Source organism: Triticum aestivum, chromosome 3D (assembly GCF_018294505.1).
Source record: "Triticum aestivum cultivar Chinese Spring chromosome 3D, IWGSC CS RefSeq v2.1, whole genome shotgun sequence".
NCBI lineage: Eukaryota > Viridiplantae > Streptophyta > Magnoliopsida > Poales > Poaceae > Triticum > Triticum aestivum.
Genome location: NC_057802.1, coordinates 120,122,642 through 120,146,963, shown reverse-complemented (window position 1 = coordinate 120,146,963; position 24,322 = coordinate 120,122,642).

The window sequence follows — 24,322 nt, the reverse complement described above, 5'->3', positions numbered from 1 at the left end:
CTGAAAGTGAAAAAGAAACTTTTATAAACTCTTTTGCTCTTGTTTGCATAAATAAGCTTAAACAGCACCCGGGTTTTTAGCCAACATTATAACTAACCATGCCTACAATAACTCTTAAAGATTATAATGACTCATATCAATGACATAATCAGCTAGCAAGCAATAATAAGGTATCTCAACGACAACACGTTGTCAAAAAAATCATGATATAATATGACAATAGTGGTATCTCACTAGCCCTTTTTGAGACTGCAAAACATAAATGCAGAGCACCTCCAAAGTTCAAGCAGCGACTTAACATTGTAATTCATGGTAGAAAAGATCCAGTCATGATGCACCCAACATTAGCTACACACAATGCATAAGTCATGACAGCTGTGCTCTCAGGTTCTAGCGCTTGTTTTAGAAGGTGATGACACAACATAATAGTAAATAGATAGTCCCTTCGCAGAGGGAAGCAGTGATTTGCAGAGGTGCTAGAGCTCAAGTTTTTAAAACATAGGTAAACGATATTTTGGGACATGCACCCTTCTCATTTACTTCACGACTATCAGCTACCAATATCTTCCATGCTAAGCACGCTAGTGGCGGTTCCCAAGCGATAAAAGTAAAGGTTTACTCCCCCTCCACCAACGATCACATTCCATGGCTTGTCTGAAACAACAGCTGCCGTCCAAACCAACAACAGTCCCGGGGTAGTTTTGTTTAATTATTTGGATTTTTTTGAATTCGGGACTAGGAATCCCTAATACCGCCCTTTTGTCGTGTGATGCGAGTGAATAAACACTCGACCTGAGAATAACCCGCTTAGCATGAAAGATACTGACTACCTCCTGTCGTTCTAGGAACGCTCCAGGCACACAAAAAGGATAATTATTTACAAGTTTTTAGAGGTGGCACATGCAAATTTACTTAGGATGGCAGGGTAATACCGCATATAGGTAGGTATGGTGGACTCATCTGGAATAACTTTTCGGTTCAAGGTTTTTGATGTACAAGCAGAATTCCCACTTAGTATAGGCGAAGAATAGCAATTAGATTAAGAAGCGGCCAGCTAGAGAGCAACAACGGTCATAAACATGCATTATGCATAAGTCACATTGGACTCTAGCATGAGTAGGATATGAACACCATGGACATAAATATCATAGAGACTATGTTGGTTTTGATTCAACTACATGCATGAACATGTACCAAGTCAAGCCACTCGAACATTTGGAGGAGGATACCATATCATCATACTACATCACAATCATTTTAACGCAATGTCGATATCCAAGATAAATCATTATCCACTCCCAGCTACTTATGCATGGCATGAGAAAGTATAATCTCTAATTGTTAGTGCAAACATGTTTAATCATAATGGACCGAATCATGGATACTAGGTTAAACATATTTACACAAATAGAACAAGTCGAGTTCATACCAGTTTCTCTCTGCCACGACCAGTTCATCGAATGTCGTCATTATTGCCTTTCATTTGCATGACCGAACGATATGTAAATAATAATAGTGCAAGAGTGCCGTGGACTAACCTGGAATCTGCAAACATTTTATTCAACAGGAGAAGACAAGGTAAAATGGGCTCCTTATTAGATCAACAGTTATTAATATGAGAGCCACTCAACATTTTGATCATGGTCTTCTCCTCGGTACAACTCGAATAAAAAGAAAATAAATTCAGAGAAACACACTGAAATATTTTGGGAGTTTTTGATTTTCTTGAACAAGCAAATAAAAGGGAAAAACAAAAACGAGAAAAACTATTTACACGGGAAAGCTCCCAACAAGCAAAAAAAAGAAGAACAGGGAAATCCTTTTTGGGTTTTCTTTTTAATATTACAACTAAGCATGCATAGAAAGTAAACTAACTACAACTAATTTATTTTGGGGGTTTTCTAAGGTTTTTCAAACACACAAGAAGAAAGCAAGAAAATAAATCTAAGCATGGATGATACAATGAAAAAGTGTGAACACCGACTAATGGAATAAGTGAACATGAATGTAAAGTCGGTGGAAACACGTACTCCCCCAAGCTTAGGCTTTTGGCCTAACTTGGTAGTCGATCAGTAGCCTAGATAGTAGTTGGCGTGGTAGCTCACAGAGGCTCTCGGTGCGGATGCCTCAGCCTGCCGTGCTGCCTCCACTGCTGCGTTGTGAGCTCGGTCCTCGCTCTCAAGAACAAAATATCTTCCTTTGCTATGATAGTCAAAAAGACTAGGCACAAGCAAATATGTGTGCACAACATATTTTTGGTTAAACATTAGATTTTAAGTGAAGTTGTCAATCTTTCCTTTAAGGATCTTATGGTCTTTTAAGGTGTCAAAATCAAAATACTGTGTGGGTAGGATAGGGTCAAAGGGCAAAGGTGAAACACCTAGCCCTCATGCTAAACGCGTGGCATATATTCTACCATAGAAATAGCCACTGTTAGCATTGTGCTAAAGTCTGCATGCAACAATTGCTCCAAGGTTATAATTCCTTTCACCGGTGAGAGCGGTGCGTATCAGGGTCAAGTCTGGCGCACAAAGTGTACTACAGTCTTGCTTGCCTACTCTACATTTCCCATTAAATAATGCAAAGTACCGAATTGCGGGAAGATGAATGCTCTTTATTCTACCTTGTGTCACTCCCCTCGTCTCATCGCAGCAAAGACTAGTCAAGAATGTTTGCAGTGGTAAGCAAAATTCTCTAGTGATAAGGCGAAGACTAGTCAACGCATGCCCTTGGCGGATCATCATGCGAACCCCAGAACGGGAGTTTGCAGTGGTAAGCAAAATTCTCTAGTGATATGGTAAATGGATTATCATAAAGCATAAACGACACCCTAGACTCACGGGGAAGGAATTTAAATCCTTTGACAAATGATTCAGTGAGAAGGTGGCGTTGTTCGCACTTATTTGAAATGTAGAGACCGAGGCCGGCATTGTGAACATATTGCTCAAATTCCTCTTTAATACCCACACACATTATATACTCATCGCAAGGCCATAAGCATGTTTTGGTGGCGGCATCTCGTGTGGAACTTTCACTTGGTTCAACATAAGACCGGCGAGCGGAACTGTCACTAGAAGATGCCCCCGAGGATCTCCTCCTCAAAGAACTCCTTCCAAACAAGTTCATCATGTTCGCGTACAATTTTCTGAAAAAATTTGGGTGACAAAAATTTGTCAACAAAACTTTATTAAATTGATAGCAACTACGCATAGGGATAAATAGAGGCCATAGCAAGCATTCAAACTACTTAGAACTCTAAGAATTCAACATGCAAGCTCATCTACAGCAGCACCAAGAGTAGCTAATTATTGAAAATATAAACCACTAAAACCAAAACTAATTGGACTAATGGTGGAGTCACATACCAAGCAATAATCCCCCGAAATAGTTTCGAAAACGGAGCTTCGAGCAAAGATATCGAAATCCGCGGGTTTGAGAACAAGAACACAGGAGAGAAAGCAATGGAGATTTTTTTCTGGAGGTAAGTGATGATATGGTATGAAGGGATAAGTGAGGGGGCCCACGTGGGGACCACAACCCACCAGGGCGCGCCTGGGGGTCCTGGCGCACCCACGTGGGTTGTGCCCACCTGGTGCACCTTGTTGGGTTCTACGGTAGGGTGCGTCGACTGCAAATCAAAATTTCCTATGCGCAGAACAACCAAGAACATGCTATGGTAGATGGATCACAAATCATTACCACTAGACGCGCAGTGCCATGCAGCGGGAGAAGAGTTGGGGCAACGCGTCCGCGTGGATCGTCTCCTCCTTGTCCGATCTCCCTCGAACTGCTGGTCGTCGGTTCCCACGTACAGGTTCGCTGGAGCGGGGCAAGTGCACCGCCTTTAACGGTATCCGCGCGTGCAGGAGGAATCTCGTGCGGCGGACTGCTAGGTCCGATCACACAACCGGCGGCGAGTGGAGGTGTCTATTCGCAACACATGCAAACCCTAGTGATAGCATCGAAGCGATCAACCGCATGAGTGTGCCGCACCCCCACTTTATATAGGTGTCTGTAGCGGGCTCAACACTTGGGCCTGGCACGGACCCTAAAGCCCATAAGTCTACTTGGCCACAATCTGAATACATCTCGGATCACATCCGACCAGTGCCCCCGGATCCGACCTCGTAGGTTCCTTCCCTTAAGTGCGTGACCCCTTAGGTTCAAGCTGTCTTGGTCGCAGTTCAGATCACCTTCGAACTGCATGGTTGGTAGCGGCCTCTAGCAAGGCATGCCGACCAGCAAGCAGACTATGAAGCTGGTTAGGCAAACCTGCACATCACATGTCCATTCCTTTTGCCAGACGATATCTGTTGTCGGGCTCAAGGCGAGTCTGTCATCCTTGTGCTAGCCTGACCTCTTTCTTGTTCCAGTGATGCCAACCACAAACCGGATTATCTCATAATCCTTGTCGCATGGCCATGCTTATCCTAGTCGGATCACACGAGGGGCCCAGAGTATATATCTCCTAATCGGAGGGGCAAATCCCATCTTGCTCGACCATGTCTCGCAGCATGGGTCTGGACAAGCCCGAAACATACCTTTATAACTACCCAGTCACGGAGTAGTGTTTGGCTGGCCCAAAGCAAGTCTATCACCATCCCGAGTACATGCGCCAGCTTAGGTCTTAGGACATAGAACGTATGTTGTACTAGAGACTCACAGATGACATATCGCTGCGTCTCATATTTGGGTCTGTCCGACTCGGACCTTATCTCGACTCGGATCCGACTACGTCGAATCTGACCAGATCCTTCCAAGTCCATATTATCTAGTTAGCATCCAATGCTTCATGGCTAGTGAGACCAAGCCATCGACCGTATCATATGCTAGTCAAGTCGGCTACGCGTCCACACAACCCTTTCGACTAGGGACCTTTTAGGACAGTCATCATACAATGCATAGTCCCACAAACAAGTCACGTACTTGCTGATACACATCATTGATAATGTCCAAGGACTATCTTTATTCATAAACACATAGGAAATATCTGCATACATGATTGCCTCTAGGGCATATCTCCAACAGTCTCCCACTTGCACTAGAGTCAATCAAATAGACATCGAATGCCCATAGCTCTAAGGTGCCCTCGTGCCTAGGTTGTCGAAGCGGCTTAGTCAATGGATCTGCAACATTTGCATCCGTGTGAATTTTGCATAACTCTACATCACCATTCTTTACGATCTTTCGTATCAGGTGATATTTCCGATCTATGTGTCTGACCTTGTGGTGATTCCTCGGCTCCTTGGCTTGTGCGATGGCACCAGAATTATCACAATAAAGGTCCAACGGTTTTACCGAGGCTGGGAAAATACCAAGATCATCCAGAAAATGTCGGACCCAAACACCTTCCTTTGCAGCTTCACAAGCCGCAATGTATTCAACTTCTGTGGTAGAATCGGCCACCGTATCTTGCTTGTAACTCATCTAGCTCACTGCTCCTCCGTTCATGACGTACACGAATCAGGACTGTGATCGACAATCATCTCTGTCGGTTTGGAAACTAGCATCGGCGTAACCCCTTACGACGAGCTCTTCCTCACCTCCATAAACTAGGAACATCTCTTTAGTCCTTTTCAGGTACTTCAAAATAGTCTTTACCGCTGCCCAGTGAATCTCACCGGGGTTAGCCTAGTATCTGCTTGTTAGGATTATTGCAAAAGCAACATCCGGCCTTGTACATATATTGGCATACATGATGGATCCAATTGACGAGGCATACGGAATCCTACTCATCCTGCTTCGCTCATCAGATGTCGAAGGACTTTGAGTCTCGCTTAGCCTTATACCATGAGAGAGTGGCAAGAACCCTTTCTTCGCCTCACTCATGTTGAACCGCTTCAACAATTTATCTATGTACGTGCTCTGGCTTAAGCCGAGGCCTCCTCGATCTATCTCTATAGATCTTAATGCCTAAAATATACACTGCCTCACCAAGGTCCTTCACTGAAAACTTGCCATTCAATGACTCCTTGACCGAGTTCAGCATCGAAACATCGTTCCCGATCAACAATATGTCATCCACATACAAGATCAAAAACACTATCGAGCTCCCACTTAACTTCTTGTTTAAACAAGCGTTCTCTTCACTTTTGATGAAACCAGGACCAGTGACGACCTCATGAAAACGAATATTCCAGCTCCGAGATGCTTGCCTCAACCCATAAATGGATCTCTTGAGCTTGCATACCTTACTAGTGCTAATCGGATCGACACAACCCTCGGGCTGTATCATACACACGTCCTCGGTTAAATTACCATGAAGGAAAGCCGTCTCAACATCCATCTGCCATATCTCGTAATCGAAATATGCAGCTATAGCTAGTACGATCCTCACCGACTTCAGCATCGCTACCGGTGAGTAAGTCTCGTCGTAGTCAATTCCTTGAACTTGTCCATAACCCTTAGCGACAAGCCGAGCTTTGTGGATCTGAACATTTCCATCCAGATTGGTTTTCTTCTTAAAGACCCATTTGCAACCAATGGCTGTTATGCCAGGCGGCGGATCAACCAAGTCCCAAACTTGATTCTCATCCATGGACTTTAACTCGAATCTCATGGCCTCCAGCCATGCCTCAGAATCTGGGCTCACCATCGCTTCCGCATATGTGGCCAGCTTGTTGCTTTCTAGCAACAATACATCCTGCACTTTGCGCAATCTTTCCGACCTCCGTGGTCCGGTGCTGCTTCCACTACGGGTTGCCTGACCGACTCCGGTATGATCTCATCACCTGCCGAGTCGTCCTCGAGTGGTCCTCGAATTTCTTCGAGTCAGACCGTCCTCCCACTGGCCTCCTGACTGAGAAACTCTTTCTCAAGGAAAACCCCGTTCCGAGCAACAAACACTTTGTTCTCTTCCCGATTGTAGAAGATATATCCCAAGGTTTCCCTCGGATATCCCACGAATATGCATTTATCCGACTTGGGTGTAAGCTTGTCTGACATAATTCGCTTGAAAAATGCTTCACAACCCCAAATCTTTAGAAAAGACAAATTGGGAGTCTTCCCGGTCCACATCTCATGTGGTGTCTTATCTATGGATTTTGATGGTACCCTGTTAAGTGTGAAAGCTGCAGTTTCTAGAGCATATCCCCAGAATGAGAAGGGTAAATCCGATTTGCTCATCATAGATCGAACCATGTCCAACAAGGTACGATTCCTCCGTTCCGACACGCCGTTTCTCTATGGCGTGCCCAGAGGTGTGAGCTGAGGTATTATACCTCGGCTTTTCAGGTGATTATCAAACTCCTGGCTCATGTACTCACCTCCACGATCAGATCGAAGAAGCTTTATAGTCTTGCCGAGCTGATTCTCAACCTCGTCCTAAAACTCTTTAAACTTTTCAAAAGTTTCCGACTTGTGCCTCATCAAATAGATATATCCATATCTACTCAAGTCGTCGGTAAAAGTCACGAAGTACTGATAGCCACCTCTGGCAGTTGTGCTCATTGGTTCACACACGTCACTGTGTATCAGTTCCAACAGCTCGGACGCCCTCTCGCAACTCTTTGCGAAAGGAGACTTAGTCATCTTGCCGAGCAAGCATGATTCGCATGTCTCGAACAACCCTAAGTCGGACGAAGTTAGGAGCCCATCATCATGGAGTATCTTCATGCGTTTCAGACTAATGTGTCCAAGCCGGCAATGCCAGAAGTATGTCGGATTTATCTCATTAGGCTTATGCCTCTTGACATTCACGTTATAGACCGGTTCCTGTTCCAGATTCAATATAAATAGCCCATCAACAATGGGTGCATAGCCGTGGAACATACCATTCAAATAAAACGAACAACCATTGTCCTTTAAATTGAATTCATAAACCTGACTCATCAAGCATGAGGCAGAAATAATGTTCCGACTAAGTGCAGGAATGTAATAACAATTATTCAATTCCAAAATAAATCCAGAAGGAAGCTGGAGTTGCATCGTGCCGACCTCCAACGCAGCAACTCTTGCTTTGTTGCCGACCCTGATGTCAATCTCCCCTTGTGCCACACGCCTAGTTCTTACCAGCCCCTGCATCGAGTTGCAAATATGAACAACCGATCCGGTATCAAATACCCAAGAGCTACTAGGTATGTCAGCAAGGTAAATGTCTATAACATATGCAACAAGTGTACCTTTGCCTGAAGAAGCATTTCCGACCTTCTTGCCATGCTCTGCAAGCCACTTGCTACAGTTCCTCTTCTAGTGACCGGTTTCCTTGCAATGATAGCAAATGGTCTTCGAGTCCGGTCCAGACTTCGGCGCAGCGGCGGAGGTTACTGTCTCTGTGCCCTTTTCCTTAGCCTTTTTTTGGACCAACTCTTCTTGAACTTGGCCGATTTCTGCACCATCAAAACTTGATGCGTGCCTTTCTTAATATCCTGCTCTGCCACCTTAAGCGTCCCATGCAATTCAGTGAGATTCTTATCCATGCCATGCATATGATAGTTCGAGATGAACGTCCCATAGCTGGGCGGAAGAGAACCCAAAACTGCATCAGTAGCCAGCTCATCCAAGAGCGGGAAGCCCAACCGATCCAAAGCTTGCACATATCCGATCATCTTGATCACATGTGGGCTCAGTGGATCACCTTCCTTCAGCTTGCAATCCATCAAGGATCGTCAGACGTTGAACCTTTCGGTCCTAGCTTGTGTCTGAAACATGCTCTTGAGACTCTCGATCATATCGTAAGCCTCAACATTTTCGAAATGCTGTTGCAAATCGGGCTCCATACAAGCCAGCATCACACAGCTGATCTCCGTTGATTCATCAACAAGTTTTTGGTAGGCATTCTTAGTTGTGGTATTAGCATTATCGGCAGGTTCCTCTGGAAGTGGATCCTCTAGAACATGTTCCTTTTTATCATGCTTGAGAACAATTCTCAAATTTCTATACCAGGTGTTAAAGTTTGTTCCATTCAGTTTATCCTTTTCCAGAATTGATTTAAATGCAAAGTTGGGTTGAGCAGGTGGTGCCATTGATCTACAACAGAAATGCAATCACTAAGCAATGTGTTTATGTAGAGTAATTCAAGCCTAAACAGAAATACTCCCACTGAAGTTAGCATGCATCCCTCCGCAAACTCCCAGTGATTCAGGATCCGACTAGCACATGCGACTAGTGAGCTTTAGCCTCACTGCTAGACAACATGTCTACCCGATAAGCAACTCCTTGCCAATCGTATCTCTATACGACTCCTGTCGGTCGGGTAGGTATCTTATACCCCTGCTCCCGACCTCCTTTGCCACAAGGCCCAAAACCGTTTTGATAGCCTTGTCAAGTTAACCTGATGCAGTGCATGTCCGTGTCCGACATGAACCCTTCAGTTCAAGGACACCCAGCAGCACCCCAATTTCATGAGCCCACTACTAGACGTACTTGACGTACGAAGGTGCAACATCGGGGATGGAAATTGGCTTGATATTCATGAGGGATCTTTCTACCATTTTAACATGCATAGAAACAAAGAAGCATAACAATCACAAATAAACACATATTGTGAGATAGTATGGCTCCTTCATGGACGTTCTTCGAGGTCGGCTCCGACTCCGATGACCATCTAGGAACTCCATCTTGTTTGTCACGCCGGGACGCCAAGCCACGAACCTGATCTCGATAATCGAACTACTACAACTAGTACAATACAATACAATGAGCATGTCGTTATACAATATAATGACAACACTTTGGCTCCTGCCGGCTGACAAACATAAAACGCAGGCCATGTATAAATTACACACATGCATCACATACACATGAGCCATACTATTCACATCAAACCTGCAAAACAAAGTTACGCATAGAATCGCATTCTACCGATTTGAGTGATCGTGTACGAAATACTAGGCGCTACGCACACGGCGGTCCATTGATCATCGTGAGTCCGATTCGGATTTACGTTTCGCTGTTAACCCTGATGGCGGATACCGACCGGTAGGGGTAGGTAGTGTCATGACCTCATCGATTCCGATCATCAGAAAACATAGCCACATCGATCCCCCTGTGCAGTTGATCTCATCAACCGTGCACACAGCCGATCTTATCAACGACAACAGATCTCATCTGCCGCCTCCACATATGTAATATGCATACGATCTGAATCCAAATCTTATAGCAGAGGCTTTGATACCACTGTTGGGTTCTACGGTAGGGTGCCTCGACTACAAATTAAAATTCCCTACGCGCAGAACAACCAAGAACATGCTACGGGAGATGGATCACAGATCGTTACCACTAGAAGCGCAGTGCCGTGCAGCGGAAGAAGAGTTGGGGCAGCACGTTCATGTGGATAGTCTCCTCCTCGTCCGATCTCCGTCGAACAGCCGGTCGTCGGTTCCCATGTACAGGTTCGCTGGAGCGGCGCAAGTGCACTGCCTCTAACGATATCCCCGCGTGCAGGAGGAACGTCGTGCGGCGGACTGCTAGGTCCGATCACTCAACCGACAGCGAGTGGAGGTGTCTATTCACAACACATGCAAACCCTAGTGACAGCGCTGAAGTGATCAACCGCATGAGTGTGCGCACCCCCACTTTATATAGTCGCCCATCGCGGGCTCAACACTTGGGCTCGCACGGACCCTAAAGCCCATAAGTCTACCCGGCCCCAATCCGAATACAGCTCGGATCACATCCGACCAGTGTCCCCGGATCCGACCTCGTAGGTTCCTTCCCTTAAGCGCGCGAACCCTTAGGTTCAAGTTGGCTTGGTCGCAGTTCGGATCACCTAACTGCACGGTTGGTAGCGGCCTCTAGCAAGGCGTGCCGACCAGCAAGCAAACTATGAAGCTGGTTAGGCGAACCTATACATCACACTTCCATCCCTTTTGCCACACGTATGTTGTCGGGCTCAAGGCGAGTCTGTCATCCTTGTGCTAGCCCAACCTCTTTCTCGTTCCAATGATGTCGACCACAAACCGGATTATCTCATAATCCTTGTCGCATGGCCATGCTTATCCTGGTCGGAGCACACAAGGGGCCCAGAATATATCTCTCCTAATAGGAGGGGTAAATCCCATCTTGCTCGACCATGTCTCGCAGCATGGGTCTGGACAAGCCCGAAACCTACCTTTATAACTACCCAGTCACGGAGTAGCGTTTGGCTAGCCCAAAGCAAGTCTGTCACCATCCCGAGTACATGCGCCAGCTCAGGTCTTAGGACATAGAACGTATGTTGTACTAGAGAGTCATAGATGACATATCGCTGCGTCTCATAGTTGGGTCTGTCCGACTCAGACCTTATCTCGACTCGGATCCGACTACGTCTAATCCGACCAGATCCTTCCGAGTCCATATTATCCGGTTAGCATCCAATGCTTCATGTCTAGTGAGACCAAGCCATCGACCATGTCATATGCTAGTCAAGCCGGCTGCGCATCCACACAGCCCTTTCGACTAGGGACCTTTTAGGACAGTCATCATACAATGCATAGTCCCACAAACAAGTCACGTACTTGCTGATACACATCATTGATAATGTCCAAGGACTATCTTTATTCATAAGCACACAGGAAATATCTTTATACATGATTGCCTCTAGGGCATATCTCCAACACACCTCCCTCTGATATTATTTGCACCAGAAATTCAGAAATATTCAAAAAAAATCATATTAAATTTTCAAGGCATTCTGAGAACTTTTATTTTTGGATCATTTTTTATTGCACGGGAAATTCAGAAAGCAGACAAAAACATGGCATTTTATTTTATTTAACTAATAGAAATAGAAAATTAAAAAAAATGAAAAGTCAGGACAGAAGGTAGTGCTTACTAAGTTCATCAACTTCGTACCGCTCAAAAATGATCCATTAATAAGGTTGATCAAGTCTTATTAACAACCACTTTCGATTAGCATGAAACCGAAGAACTTTCGTAAATCACTGAGTTACCTCAATGGGGATATGAATGTCCCCAACAATAAGCATTTCATAATTCTTTTTGACAGTAGGTAGAGGTATTTGAAAACTGCTAATAGTGATTGTCGGATATTTTTCAATAACATTAATACCATTCACTTGGAATTGTTTCTTCGGAAAGTGTACCGTATGCTCATTACCATTGATATGAAAAGTGACCTTGCTTTTATTGCAATCAATAACAGCCCCTGCAGTATTCAAGAAGGGTCTACCAAGGATAATCGACATGTTGTCGTCCTCGGGCATCTCAAGTATAACCAAGTCAGTCAAAATAGTATCATTAGCAACAACAACGGGCACATCCTCACAGATACCGGTAGGTATGGCAGTTGATTTGTCAGCCATTTGCAAAGATATTTCAGTAGGTGTGAGTTTATTCAAGTCAAGTATTTTATATAAAGAGAAAGGCATAACACTAACACCAGCTCCCAAATCACATAAAGCAGTTTTCACATAATTCTTTTTGATAAAGCAAGGTATAATTGGTATTCCCGGATCTCCAACTTTTTTAGGTACTCCATCTTTAAAAGTATAATTAGCAACCATAGTGGAGATTTCAGCTTCCGGTATATTTCTCTTAGTTGTGATGCTGTCTTTCATATACTTTGCATAAGGAGGCATTTTTAAGATATCAGTCAAGCGAGTACGCAAAAAGCCTGGCCTCAGCATTTCAGCAAAGCGTTCAAATTCTTCATCATCTTTCTTTTTAGTTGACTTAGGTGGGAAAGGCATAGGTTTTTTAACCCAAGGTTCTCTTTCTTTACCGTGTTTTCTAGCAACGAAGTATCTTTAATCATATCTTTTATTCTTTGGTTGTGGGTTATCAAGATCAACAGGTGGTTCCATCTCAACATCATTATCTGGCTCTTTTTCATTATCAGAAGGTGAGTGTTCATTGCCAGACTGAGTTTCAGCATTAGAGATAGAAGTTTCATTATCATTATCATGAGGTTTTTCTATTTCAGGTTCACTAGAAGTATGCAACGTCCTATCATTTTTCTTCTTCCTTTTCTTTCTAGAAGGACTAGGTGCATCAGTGTAAACTCTTTGTGAATCTTGTTCAATTCTTTTTGGGTGTCCCTCAGGATAGAGTGGTTCCTGAGTCATTTTACCTCCTCTAGTTGCAACTCTAACAGCAAAGTCATGTATATTATTATTCATTTCATCAAGCAACTCTCTTTGAGATTTAGCAACTTGTTCTAACTGAGTTTGAACCATAGAAGCATGCTTTCCAATACCTCTCACATCATTTGATATTCTACATAACAAGTCACTCAGCAAGCGAGCAATCATATCAGAATTGTATTTCAATTGTTTCATAACATTTGCATTGAAGTGATCTTGTTTTCTAATGTAGTTTTCAAACTCATAAAGGCATTGGCTAGGATGCATATTGTGAGGGTTGTCATTATCATTGAAATTCATTAAAGAATTTACCTCTACCACCTTAGGCAGTGGTGGTGTATTAAGCCCATGGTACTAACTATTATACCTTGCCCTTTTTATTCCTTTGCCCCATTTCCCATATAGAGAAGATATTTGTGCACATCCTTGTTTTCAGGCCTTTTGAAAGCAGTTCACTGATGATTACCTCTCAAACCACCTATATGGTTAGGAGGCGAGGAAGGTATTCATACAACACCCACGGTTCAATATTGAAGTGTTCCTAAAGAGGACGAAGGATGGACGGTCAATCATCCATAGGCACTGGCCTAAAGTTACAAAGACCTTCAACATCAATGAAGGCTCAATATTCGCCCTCTGCTTCAGTAGTTTTCCAGATGAGATACATCTGTCTATGTACCGTCTATGATGCTAATTTCGAAAGGATATAGATGTTGCATGTGAAACTTGGTCCTGGTGTAGTTGTGTAATGGGGTAGTTGAGCGCTAAAGCTATATGATGTTGTACTCTGATGTATTTCAATTGTGAAAATGAAATATATTGTGTGCTTAATATGAAATTTTAATTAGATTAATAAATGGATTATTAATAATCGGATAATTAGCCTGCTAATTCATTTTTTCAATCGCAAACGATTATTGAGAAAACACCGTGTGCGATGCATTCAATAACGCACACAGTTTCTAGGAATAAACCGTGTTAGATTAATGAACAATCACACACGACATCCTCTTGAAAATTCTTTGCGTTAGGCCACCTGGCGCAAACGTTTACCACATAAAAACTGTGTGTGATGGCTAGCCCTTGACACATAGCTTCTTCTAGGCACCGTGTGTGATGCATTCAATAAGGCAAACAATAAAATTGTTAATACCGTGTGCAATGGAAACGCTATCACAAACGATTTAACGGGGAAAATTGTGTGTGATGTACTTGCGAACAAAAACGTTTTCCTTGGAGCGACTGTGCGGGGTGTATATACGAAGGGAAATGTTTAGCGGTGACTGACTGTGTGGGATGTACTTACGACCGTAAATAATTTTGACTGTATAGTTGTATTTTTTGAGCACTACTGTACGTATTTTTGTATTTGTGTGCTCGCCGGTCGCACACGACCTCATTTTGCCGAGCGTGTGTGCCAGGAGGGCATATCCCCAATGGTTTCTGGGTCGCGTGGGAAGGACCCTCTATCGCCCACACTCACTAGGCGACGGTTCCAAATGCCGTCGCGGAAAGGGGTTAAAAACCGTTTGTATAGCACCTCACTGTACTAGTGTCTATCTCCGCGGGTGCTATGTCTTTCATAATTTCTTGATATAAGGTGTAAGGAATATTACTCACACTAGCACCTACGTCACATAAACCATGATAAAAGTGATCTCCTATTTTAACTGAGACAACGGGCATGCCAACAACAGGTCTATGTTTATCCTTTTTATCAGGTTTGGCAATTCTAGCAGCTTCTTCACAGAAGTAAATAACATGCCCATCCATATCTTCTTGCAAGAGATCTTTAACCATAGCAATAATAGGTTCTAGTTTAATTTGTTCATCAGGTTTAGGTGTTCAAATATAGCTTTTGTTAACCACAGTTGAAACTTTAGCATGTTCCTTCATCCTAACAGGGAAAGGCGGTTTCTCAATATAAGCAGTAGGAACAACTGGATCAACATTATAAAGTATAGTTTCTTCTTTAATTGGTACAGGTTCTTTAATTTCTTCTTTAATAGGTGGGTGATATTTAAACCACTTCTCTTTAGGGAGATCAACATGAGTAGCAAATGATTCACAAAAGGAGGCTACTATCTCAGAGTCAAGTCCATATTTAGTGCTAAACTTTTGAAAAGCATCGGTGTCTATAAAAGATTTAACACAATCATATTTAATTTTAATACCTGACTATTTACCTTTGTCGAGTTCCCAATCTTCAGAGTTGCATTTAATTCTATCCAAAAGATCCCACTAGAATTCAATAGTATTTTTTATAAAAGAACCAGCACAAGAAATATCAAGCATGGTTTGATCATTACGAGAAAGCCGAGCATAAAAGTTCTGGATAATAATTTCTCTTGAGATCTCACGATTGGGGCATGAATATAACATTTACATAAGCCTCCCCCAAGCTAGAGCGATACTTTCTCCTTCACGAGGCCAAAAATTATATATATAATTCCAACCATGATGAATTAGATGCATAGGATAAATTTTTTGGTGGAAGCCCAATTTCAATCGATTCCAATTCCAAGATCCAATATCATCGCATAGCCTATACCATGCCAATGCTTTTACCTTAAAATATAAAGGGAAAACCTTCTGCATAACTTGATCCCCAGGTAAACCCTGCAAGCTTAAACAATCCACAAATTTGTTCTACATATATCAAGTGCATATCAGGATGTTCGGTTCCAACTCCTGCATAAGGATTAGCTAGCAGTTGTTCTATCATACCTGAAGGAATTTCATATTCAATATTTTCAGTAGGTGCAGTAGGTTGAGGGGTAGCTAATTGTGGTTCCGGACGAGGTGAAGATACCCCGAACAAATCCCTCAAAGGATTGTTTTCCATAGTAACAAGTGACAATAAATTTCAGCACACTATATAAATGTTTCCTTACCAAATTCCACTTACCAAAGGCGCTTCACTCCTCGGTAATGGCGCCAGAAAATAGCCTTGATGACCCACAAGTATAGGGGATCAATTGTATCTCTTTTCGATAAGTAAGAGTGTCGAACCCAACGAGGAGCAGACGGAAATGACAACTGGTTTTCAGCAAGGTAATGTCTGCAAGTGCTGAAATTGTAAGTAGCGGAGTAGTTTGATAGCGAGATAATTTGTAACGAGCAAGTAAGAATAGTAGTAGCAAAAGTGCAGCAAGGTAGCCCAATCCTTTGGAGGCAAAGGACAGGCCAAAATGGTCTCTTATGATAAGCAAAGAGTTCTTGAGGGTACATGGAAATTTCATCTAGTCACTTTCATCATGTTGGTTTGATTTGTGTTCGCTACTTTGATAATTTGATATGTGGGTGGACCGGTGCTTAGGTGTTGTTCTTACTTAAAAAAACCTCCTACTTATGATTAACCCTCCCGCAAGCATCCGAAACTACGAGAAAAGTATTAAGAATAAATTCTAACCATAGCATTAAACTTCTGGATCCAATCGGTCCCTTACGGAATAGCGCACAAACAGGGGTTTAAGCTTTTGTCACTCTCGCAACCCATCATCTAATTGCTACTCCATAATTCATTGCCTTGGGCCAAAATATGGTGAAGTGTCATGTAGTCGACGTTCACATGACACCACTAAGGGAATCACAACATAAATACTATCAAAATATCGAACACATATCAAGTTCACATGATTACTTGCAACATGATTTCTCCCGTGACCTCAAGAACAAAAGTAACTACTCACAAATGATAATCATGCTCAAGATCAGAGGGGTATTAAATAGCATATTGGAGCTGAACATATAATCTTCCACCAAATAATCAACTACAAGATGTAATCAACACTACTAGTCACCCACAAGCACCAATCTATAGTTCCGGTGACAAGATTGAACACAAGAGATGAACTAGGGTTTGAGATGAGATGGTGCTGTTGAAGATGTTGATGGAGATTTCCCTCCCCAAGATGGGAGAGTTGTTGGTGATGATGATGACGATGATTTCCCCCTCCGGGAGGGAAGTTCCCCCGGCGGAATCGCTCCGCCGGAGGGCAAAAGTGCTCCTGCCCAAGTTCCGCCTCGAGACGGCGGCACTCCATCCCGAAAGTACTCCCCTAGTTTTTCTAGGTCAAAATGACCTATATACCAGAAGATGGGCACCAGAGGTGGGCCTGGGTGAGCACAACCCACCAGGGCGCGCCCAGGTGGGTTGTGCCCACCTGGTGGGCCCCCTCTGGTAGTTATTTTCTCCAATAATTCTTAAATATTCCATAAAAAATCCTCGTGAAGTTTCAGCTCATTTGGAGTTGTGCAGAATAGGTAGCCTGACGTAGCTCTTTCAGGTCTAGATTTCCATCTGCCGGAATTCTCCCTCTTTTGTGTATACCTTGCATATTATGAGAGAAAAGGCATTAGAATTACTCCAAAAAGCATTATTATGGATAAAAACATTATGAATAACAGTAAGAAAACATGATGCAAAATGGACGTATCAACTCCCCCAAGCTTAGACCTCGCTTGTCCTCAAGCGAAAACCGAAAACGGAAAACATGTCCACATGCTTTGAGAGAGAGGTGTCGATAAAAACAAAATACGGACATAGAAGCATCATGTTGATTATTATAATAGCAACAAAATTGAACATAAGACTTTTGTCATAGAACTTTTATCATATACTTCTCATGAATAAGTAACAATTCATCACACAATCGAAGTATGAAGCAAAAACTCTATTTAAAACCAACAAACTGTGTTCTCAGTCAACTTTGCAACTACATTTCATCATCTTTTGAGGAAGGGTCACGTATCGGAGCCTTGAGGCAAGTCCACATACGCAACCATCATATAGTCTTCTATGATTGCTAACACTCACCACGTACACATGAGCAAAACGTTCCAACCGGACACATAGAAAGATAGGGGCTTATAGTTTCGCCTCCCAACGTGTTCACCTCAAGGGTGATGTCAACAATAATAACTCATGCTATCTATATTCAACTGGATATATGTGCCTAGATCTTTCCTCACCACATGATGCTTGCCAAAGGAGAAAAATAAAAAGGAATAGAACGAAAACTTTGACTCTTTGCATAAAAGTAAATACATAAAAGTAAAAGATAGGCCCTTCGCAGAGGGAAGCAGAGGTTGCCATGCGCTTATTTGTTTGTATGCTCAACCCCTTAGTGCAAAAGAACGTCAAGTTGCATTGCCCCTTGTGATAGCGACCTTTATTATGCAGTCTGTCGCTTTTATTCTTCACCATCACAAGTTCGTGCAATGCTCAATTTTCTCTTACACTAAATGATCTCACACTTTTAGAAGCAATTTTTTTGCCTCTTTACACTGATGACAACTTACTTGAGGGATCTTGCTCAATCCCTAGGTAGGTATGGTGGACACCGGAAAATAAGATTTGGGTTTAAGGGTTTTTGGATGCACACGTAGTGTCTCTACTTAGTGCGGAATTTTTGGCTAGCAAAGGTAGGGGCAAGCACCACATGTTGAAGGATCTATGACAATATGACTTCTATGTGAAAATAAACAAACATAAACCATTAAGTTGTCTTCCTTGTCCAACGTCAACAATTTTGGCATATAATATTTTGATGAGGGCTCAAAATCACAAAAGATTTCTAGGATAGTATATTTATATGTGAATCTTCTCTTCACTTATTAATTCTTTCATAAGTGAATCATTGACTAATGCTATGTTTGTCAATCTCTAATAAATTTTTTACTTATACTTTTCCTTATGTGGTGCCATCACCTACCATAGGATTAGCGTGTGATCTTTTCTTTATTTATTTCCTTTCTTTTATTTGTTTCCTTTCACTTTCTCTTTATTTATTTCTTTTCTTTTATTTGCAACATGAAAGTAAAGAAAGCAAAAACTCAAACTAAACTTTATTAAATAACTTGCGCACGATTACAAGGATAGATCACTAAGCAAACTCTCAAAGAAGAAAGGATCAAACTATACTTTTATTCATCTAAAGAAAAATATTGAACTAAAATAAGTAAAAGCAAAAAGATAGTGGGATGATACGATACCGAGGCACCTCACCCAATCTTGGCGGAAGCCAAGGGGAGTGCCCATACCCGATACTCAGTTCTCTTTTGGTGGTGAAGAAGATGATGGTGATGATGACGTAGTATTCTCCAATATAACCATGAGTAGATCCTTCAAACATTGGATCTCCCGAAGGGCTTGATTAATTAATTCATTGTTTTTCTTCACCTCAGCCATTATGTGTTTATTCTCCGGGCCCCACGGTTTTGTTCCCGCACCGTTTTCTCTTGGGCGAGATATGTCCCAATTGGATGCTATGTGCCTACGAGGAGTATTCTCGAACCCATAATTGTTAATCAAATTGCAAAAATTGTTACTATGTAACCTGTGTCAAGGCCTCCTCAGAGGAAGTTCTTGCACTTCTTGGCTTGCTTGATTGTGTGACGATCCCATAGCTTGATGAGGATTGGGGTGAGTAGAGATGCCGGCTAGTGTGCCCCTCTCGGAGGCTGGAGAGTGAACCCCAAAAGGATTTCCCTCCTCTTCCTCCATAGCAGCTTCTCCAGCTTCATCTCTCCCTAGATCCTCCTGAACCATCCTTGTGTCTTCTTCTCTGTTATTGAAATGTGAGGAAGACATGATGTTGTTCTAGCTGAATCTATCGAAAAACAACAAGAAGAAAGAACAGAGGATTTCTCCGTGATACGGTGATCAACAGGTTCGGGAATTATATATAGATTTTTTATCTTGGAGGACAAGCATACAAAAGAAAAACGGAGTCCGGAAGGTGTTCCAGGTGGGCACTACCCACCTGGGCGTGCCAAGCAAGCCTGGCGCGCCCTGGTGTCTTGTGCCCACCAGGGGAAGCTTCCTGGAAGTTTCTTTATTTCCAATTTTTTAAAATATTCCAAAACTGATAAAAAATATTTTTGTGGATTTTTCGGAGTCCGTTTACTTACCATATCACGTACCTCCTTATTTTCACGATTCTGGAGTGTTCCGAAAGGACTCTTTTATATGTTCTTCCGGTGTCGAAGTTTGGATAACATTACTTTCAACATTAATGGGCGTACCAGAGATATAATGCTTTATTCGTTGCCCATTGACGACCTTCGGGTTAGTACCTTCGGAATTATTTATTTTGATGGCCCAGACCGATAAACCTCCTCGATAACATAGGGGCCTTCCCATTTTGAGAGGAGTTTTCCTGCAAAGAATCTGAACCGAGAGTTGTACAAAAGAACATATTCTCCGACTTTAAACTCATGCTTTAGAATTCTTTTGTCATGCCATGTTTTAACCTTTTCTTTGAATAATTTTGCATTTTCATAAGCTTGGGTTCTCCACTCATCTAATGAGCTAATACAAATAACCTCTTTTCACCAGCCAGTTTGAAATCGTAATTGAGCTCTTTGATGGCCCAATATGCTTTATGTTCTAACTCAAGAGGTAAATGACAAGCTTTTCCATAAACCATTTTATATGGAGACATACCCATAGGATTTTTATATGATGTTCTATGCTACCTCTTGAGCATGCGTTGGTTTTCCCTTGAAGAGGAAGGGATGATGCAGCAAAGTAGCGTATGTATTTCCCTCAGTTTTTGAGAACCAAGGTATCAATCCAGTAGGAGACTACATGCAAGTCCCTCGTACCTGCACAAACAATCAAGAACCTTGCAACCAACGCGATAAAGGGGTTGTCAATCCCTTCATGGCCACTTGCAAAAGTGAGATCTGATAAAGATAATAAGATAAATATTTTTGGTATTTTTTTTGTATAGATTGAAAAGTAAAGATTGCAAAATAAACGGTGACAGAAATAGCTAGTTGACGGGAGATTAATATGATGTAAAATAGACCCGGGGGCCATAGGATTCACTAGTGGCTTCTCTCAAGATAGCATAATCTACGGTGGGTGAACAAATTACTATCGAGCAATTGATAGAAAAGCGCATAGTTATGAGAATATCTAGGCATGATCATGTATATAGGCATCACGTCTGTGACAAGTAGACCGAAACGATTCTGCATCTACTACTATTACTCCACACATCGACCGCTATCCAGCATGCATCTAGAGTATTAAGTTCATAAGAACAGAGTAACGCATTAGGCAAGATGACATGATGTAGGGGGATAAACTCAAGCAATATGATATAAACCCCATCTTTTTATCCTTGATGGCAACAATACAATACGTGCCTTGCTGCCCCTGCTGTCACTGGGAAAGGACACCTCAAGATTGAACCCAAAGCTAAGCACTTCTCCCATTGCAAGAAAGATCAATCTAGTGGGCCAAACCAAACTGATAATTCAAAGAGACTTGCAAAGATATCAAATCATGCATATAAGAATTCAGAGAAGAATCAAATAGTGTTCATAGATAATCTTGATCGTAAACCCACAATTCATCGGATCTCGACAAACACACCGCAAAAAGAATTACATCGAATAGATCTCCAAGAAGATCGAGGAGAACTTTGTATTGAGATCCAAAGAGAGAGAAGAAGCCATCTAGCTAATAACTATGGACCCGAAGGTCTGTGGTAAACTACTCACACATCATCGGAGAGGCTATGGTGCTGATGTAGAAGCCCTCCAGGATCGATTCCCCCTGCGGCAGAGCGCCGGAAAAGGCCCCAAGATGGGATCTCACGGGTACAGAAGGTTTCGGCGGTGGAAATAGGGTTTCGTGGTGCTCTCAGATGTTTTCAGGGTATATGAGTATATGTAGGCGAAAGAAGTAGGTCGGTGGAGCCACAAGGGGCCCACGAGGCTGGGGGGCGCGCCTACCCCCCTAGGCGCCCCTCCCTGCCTCGTGGCCGCCTCGTTGCTTCCTTGCCGTCTACTCCAAGTCTCCTAGATTGCGTTTGTTCCAAAAACGATCCTCGCGAAGGTTTCATTCCATTTGGATTCCGTTTGATATTCCTTTTCTGCGACACACTGAAATAGGCAAAAAAACAGCAATTTGCACTAGGCCTGCGGTTAATAGGTTAGTCCCAAAAATAATATAAAAGTGCATAATAAAGCCCATTAAACATCCAAAACAGATAATATAAAGCATGGAACAATCAAAAAATTATAGATACGTTGGACACATATCATTCTATAAGCCCAAAGTGCATCATATAATTTCTTAGACCAATTCTTCCTGGACCTATTAACAGTCTTTTGTAAAATTAATTTCATTTCTCTATTGCTAAGTTCAATTTGACCACTAGAGTGAGGATGATAAGGTGATGCAATTCTATGGTTAACATCATACTTGGCAAGCATTTTACGGAAAGCACCATGAATAAAGTGTGAACCACCATCAGTCATTAAATATCCAGGGACTCCAAACCTTGGGAAAATAATTTCCTTAAGCATTTTAATAGAGGTGTTGTGATCATCACTACTGGTTGGAATAGCTTCTACCCATTTAGTAACATAATCAACAGCAACCAAAATATGTGTATACCCATTCGAGGAAGGGAAAGGTCCCATGTAATCAAATCCCCAAACATCAAATGGTTCAACAACAAGTGAATAATTCATAGGCATTTCTTGACGCTTACCGATATTAGCTATTCTTTGACATTCATCACAAGATAAGAGGAACTTACGGGCATCCTTGAAGAGAGTAGGCCAATAAAATCCAGATTGCAATACCTTGTGAGCAGTTCTATCTCCAGCATGATGCCCTCCATATGCTTCGGAGTGACATTTCCGTAGGATTTGTCCCTATTCATGCTCAGGTACACAATGTCTAATAATACCATCTACTCATTCTTTATAAAGATGTGGGTGATCCCAAAAGTAATGTCTTAAATCATAGAAGATTTTTTCTTTTGTTGGTACGTAAAGCTAGGTGGTAAATATTTAGCAACAATGTAGTTAGCATAATCAGCATACCAAGGAGTGTTATGAGCAACATTTATTGCAGCCAACTGCTCATCAAGAAAACTATCATCAATAGGTAAATTATCAACTACTGGGTTCTCAGCTCCTTTTCTATCAATGATATGTAAATCAAATTCTTGTAACAAGAGAACCCATCTAATAAGTCTAGGTTTAGCATCTTTCTTTTCCATAAGATATTTAATAGCAGCATGGTCTGTGTGAACAATTACTTTTGAATCAACAATATAAGGTCTAAATTTATCACAAGCAAACACCACTGCTAAGAATTCTTTTTCAGTAGTAGCATAATTTCTTTGAGCATTGTCTAAAGTTTTACTAGCATAATGAATAACATTCAATTTCTTATCAACTCTTTGTCCTAGAACAACACCAACAGCATAATCACTAGCATCACACATAATTTCAAAAGGCAGGTGGTTGAACAATAGGTGCAGAAATTAAGGCTTTCTTGAGTGTTTCAAAGGCTTTTGAGTAATCATCATAAAAAAAGGGATATCCTTTTGCAAAAGATTCGTAAGAGGCCTAGAAATTTTAGAAATGTCTTTAATAAATCTGCTATAGAAACCAGCATGACCTGAGAAACTACGAATACCTTTTATATCTTTAGGATATGGCATTTTCTCAATTGCATCAACCTTAGCTTGGACCACTTCAATACCTCTTTCAGAAATTTTATGACCCAAGACAATGCCTTCATTAACCGTAAAGTGGCACTTCTCCCAATTCAAGTCAAGATTTGTTTGTTCACATCTCTGCAATACTCGATCAAGATTGCTTAAACAATCATCAAAAGACTTCCCATAAATAGAGAAGTCATCCATTAAAACCTCAACAATCTTTTCACAAAAGTCAAAGAATATAGCAGGCATACATCTTTGAAAGGTAGCAGGTGCATTACGTAAACCAAAAGGCATACGTCTATAAGCATAAGTTCCAAAGGAACAAGTAAAAGTGGTCTTTTCTTGATCAGATTGAGAAACAGGTATTTGTGAAAAAATAGAATATCCATCAAGGAAGCAAAAATGTGTGTTTTTAGATAATCTTTCAAGCATTTGATCAACAAAAGGTAGAGGGTAATGATCTTTTCTAGTCGCTTTATTTAATTTTCTTAAACCAATTACCATTCTAAAACCTGTAACAATTCTTTGTGGAATAAGTTCATTCTTATCATTAGGAACAATAGTTATACCTCCTTTCTTAGGGGGACAATGAACAGGACTTACCCATCTACTACCAGCTATGGGATAGATTATACCTGCTTCCAGAAGCTTTAATATTTCCGTTATTACCACTTCTTTCATTTTTGGATTTAACCGACGTTGGTGGTCAACAACGGGTTTAGCATCAGGTTCCATATTAATTTTGTGCTGACATAGAGTGGGACTAATGCCCTTTAAATCATCAAGAGTATATCCAATAGCAGCCCGGTGCTTCCTTAG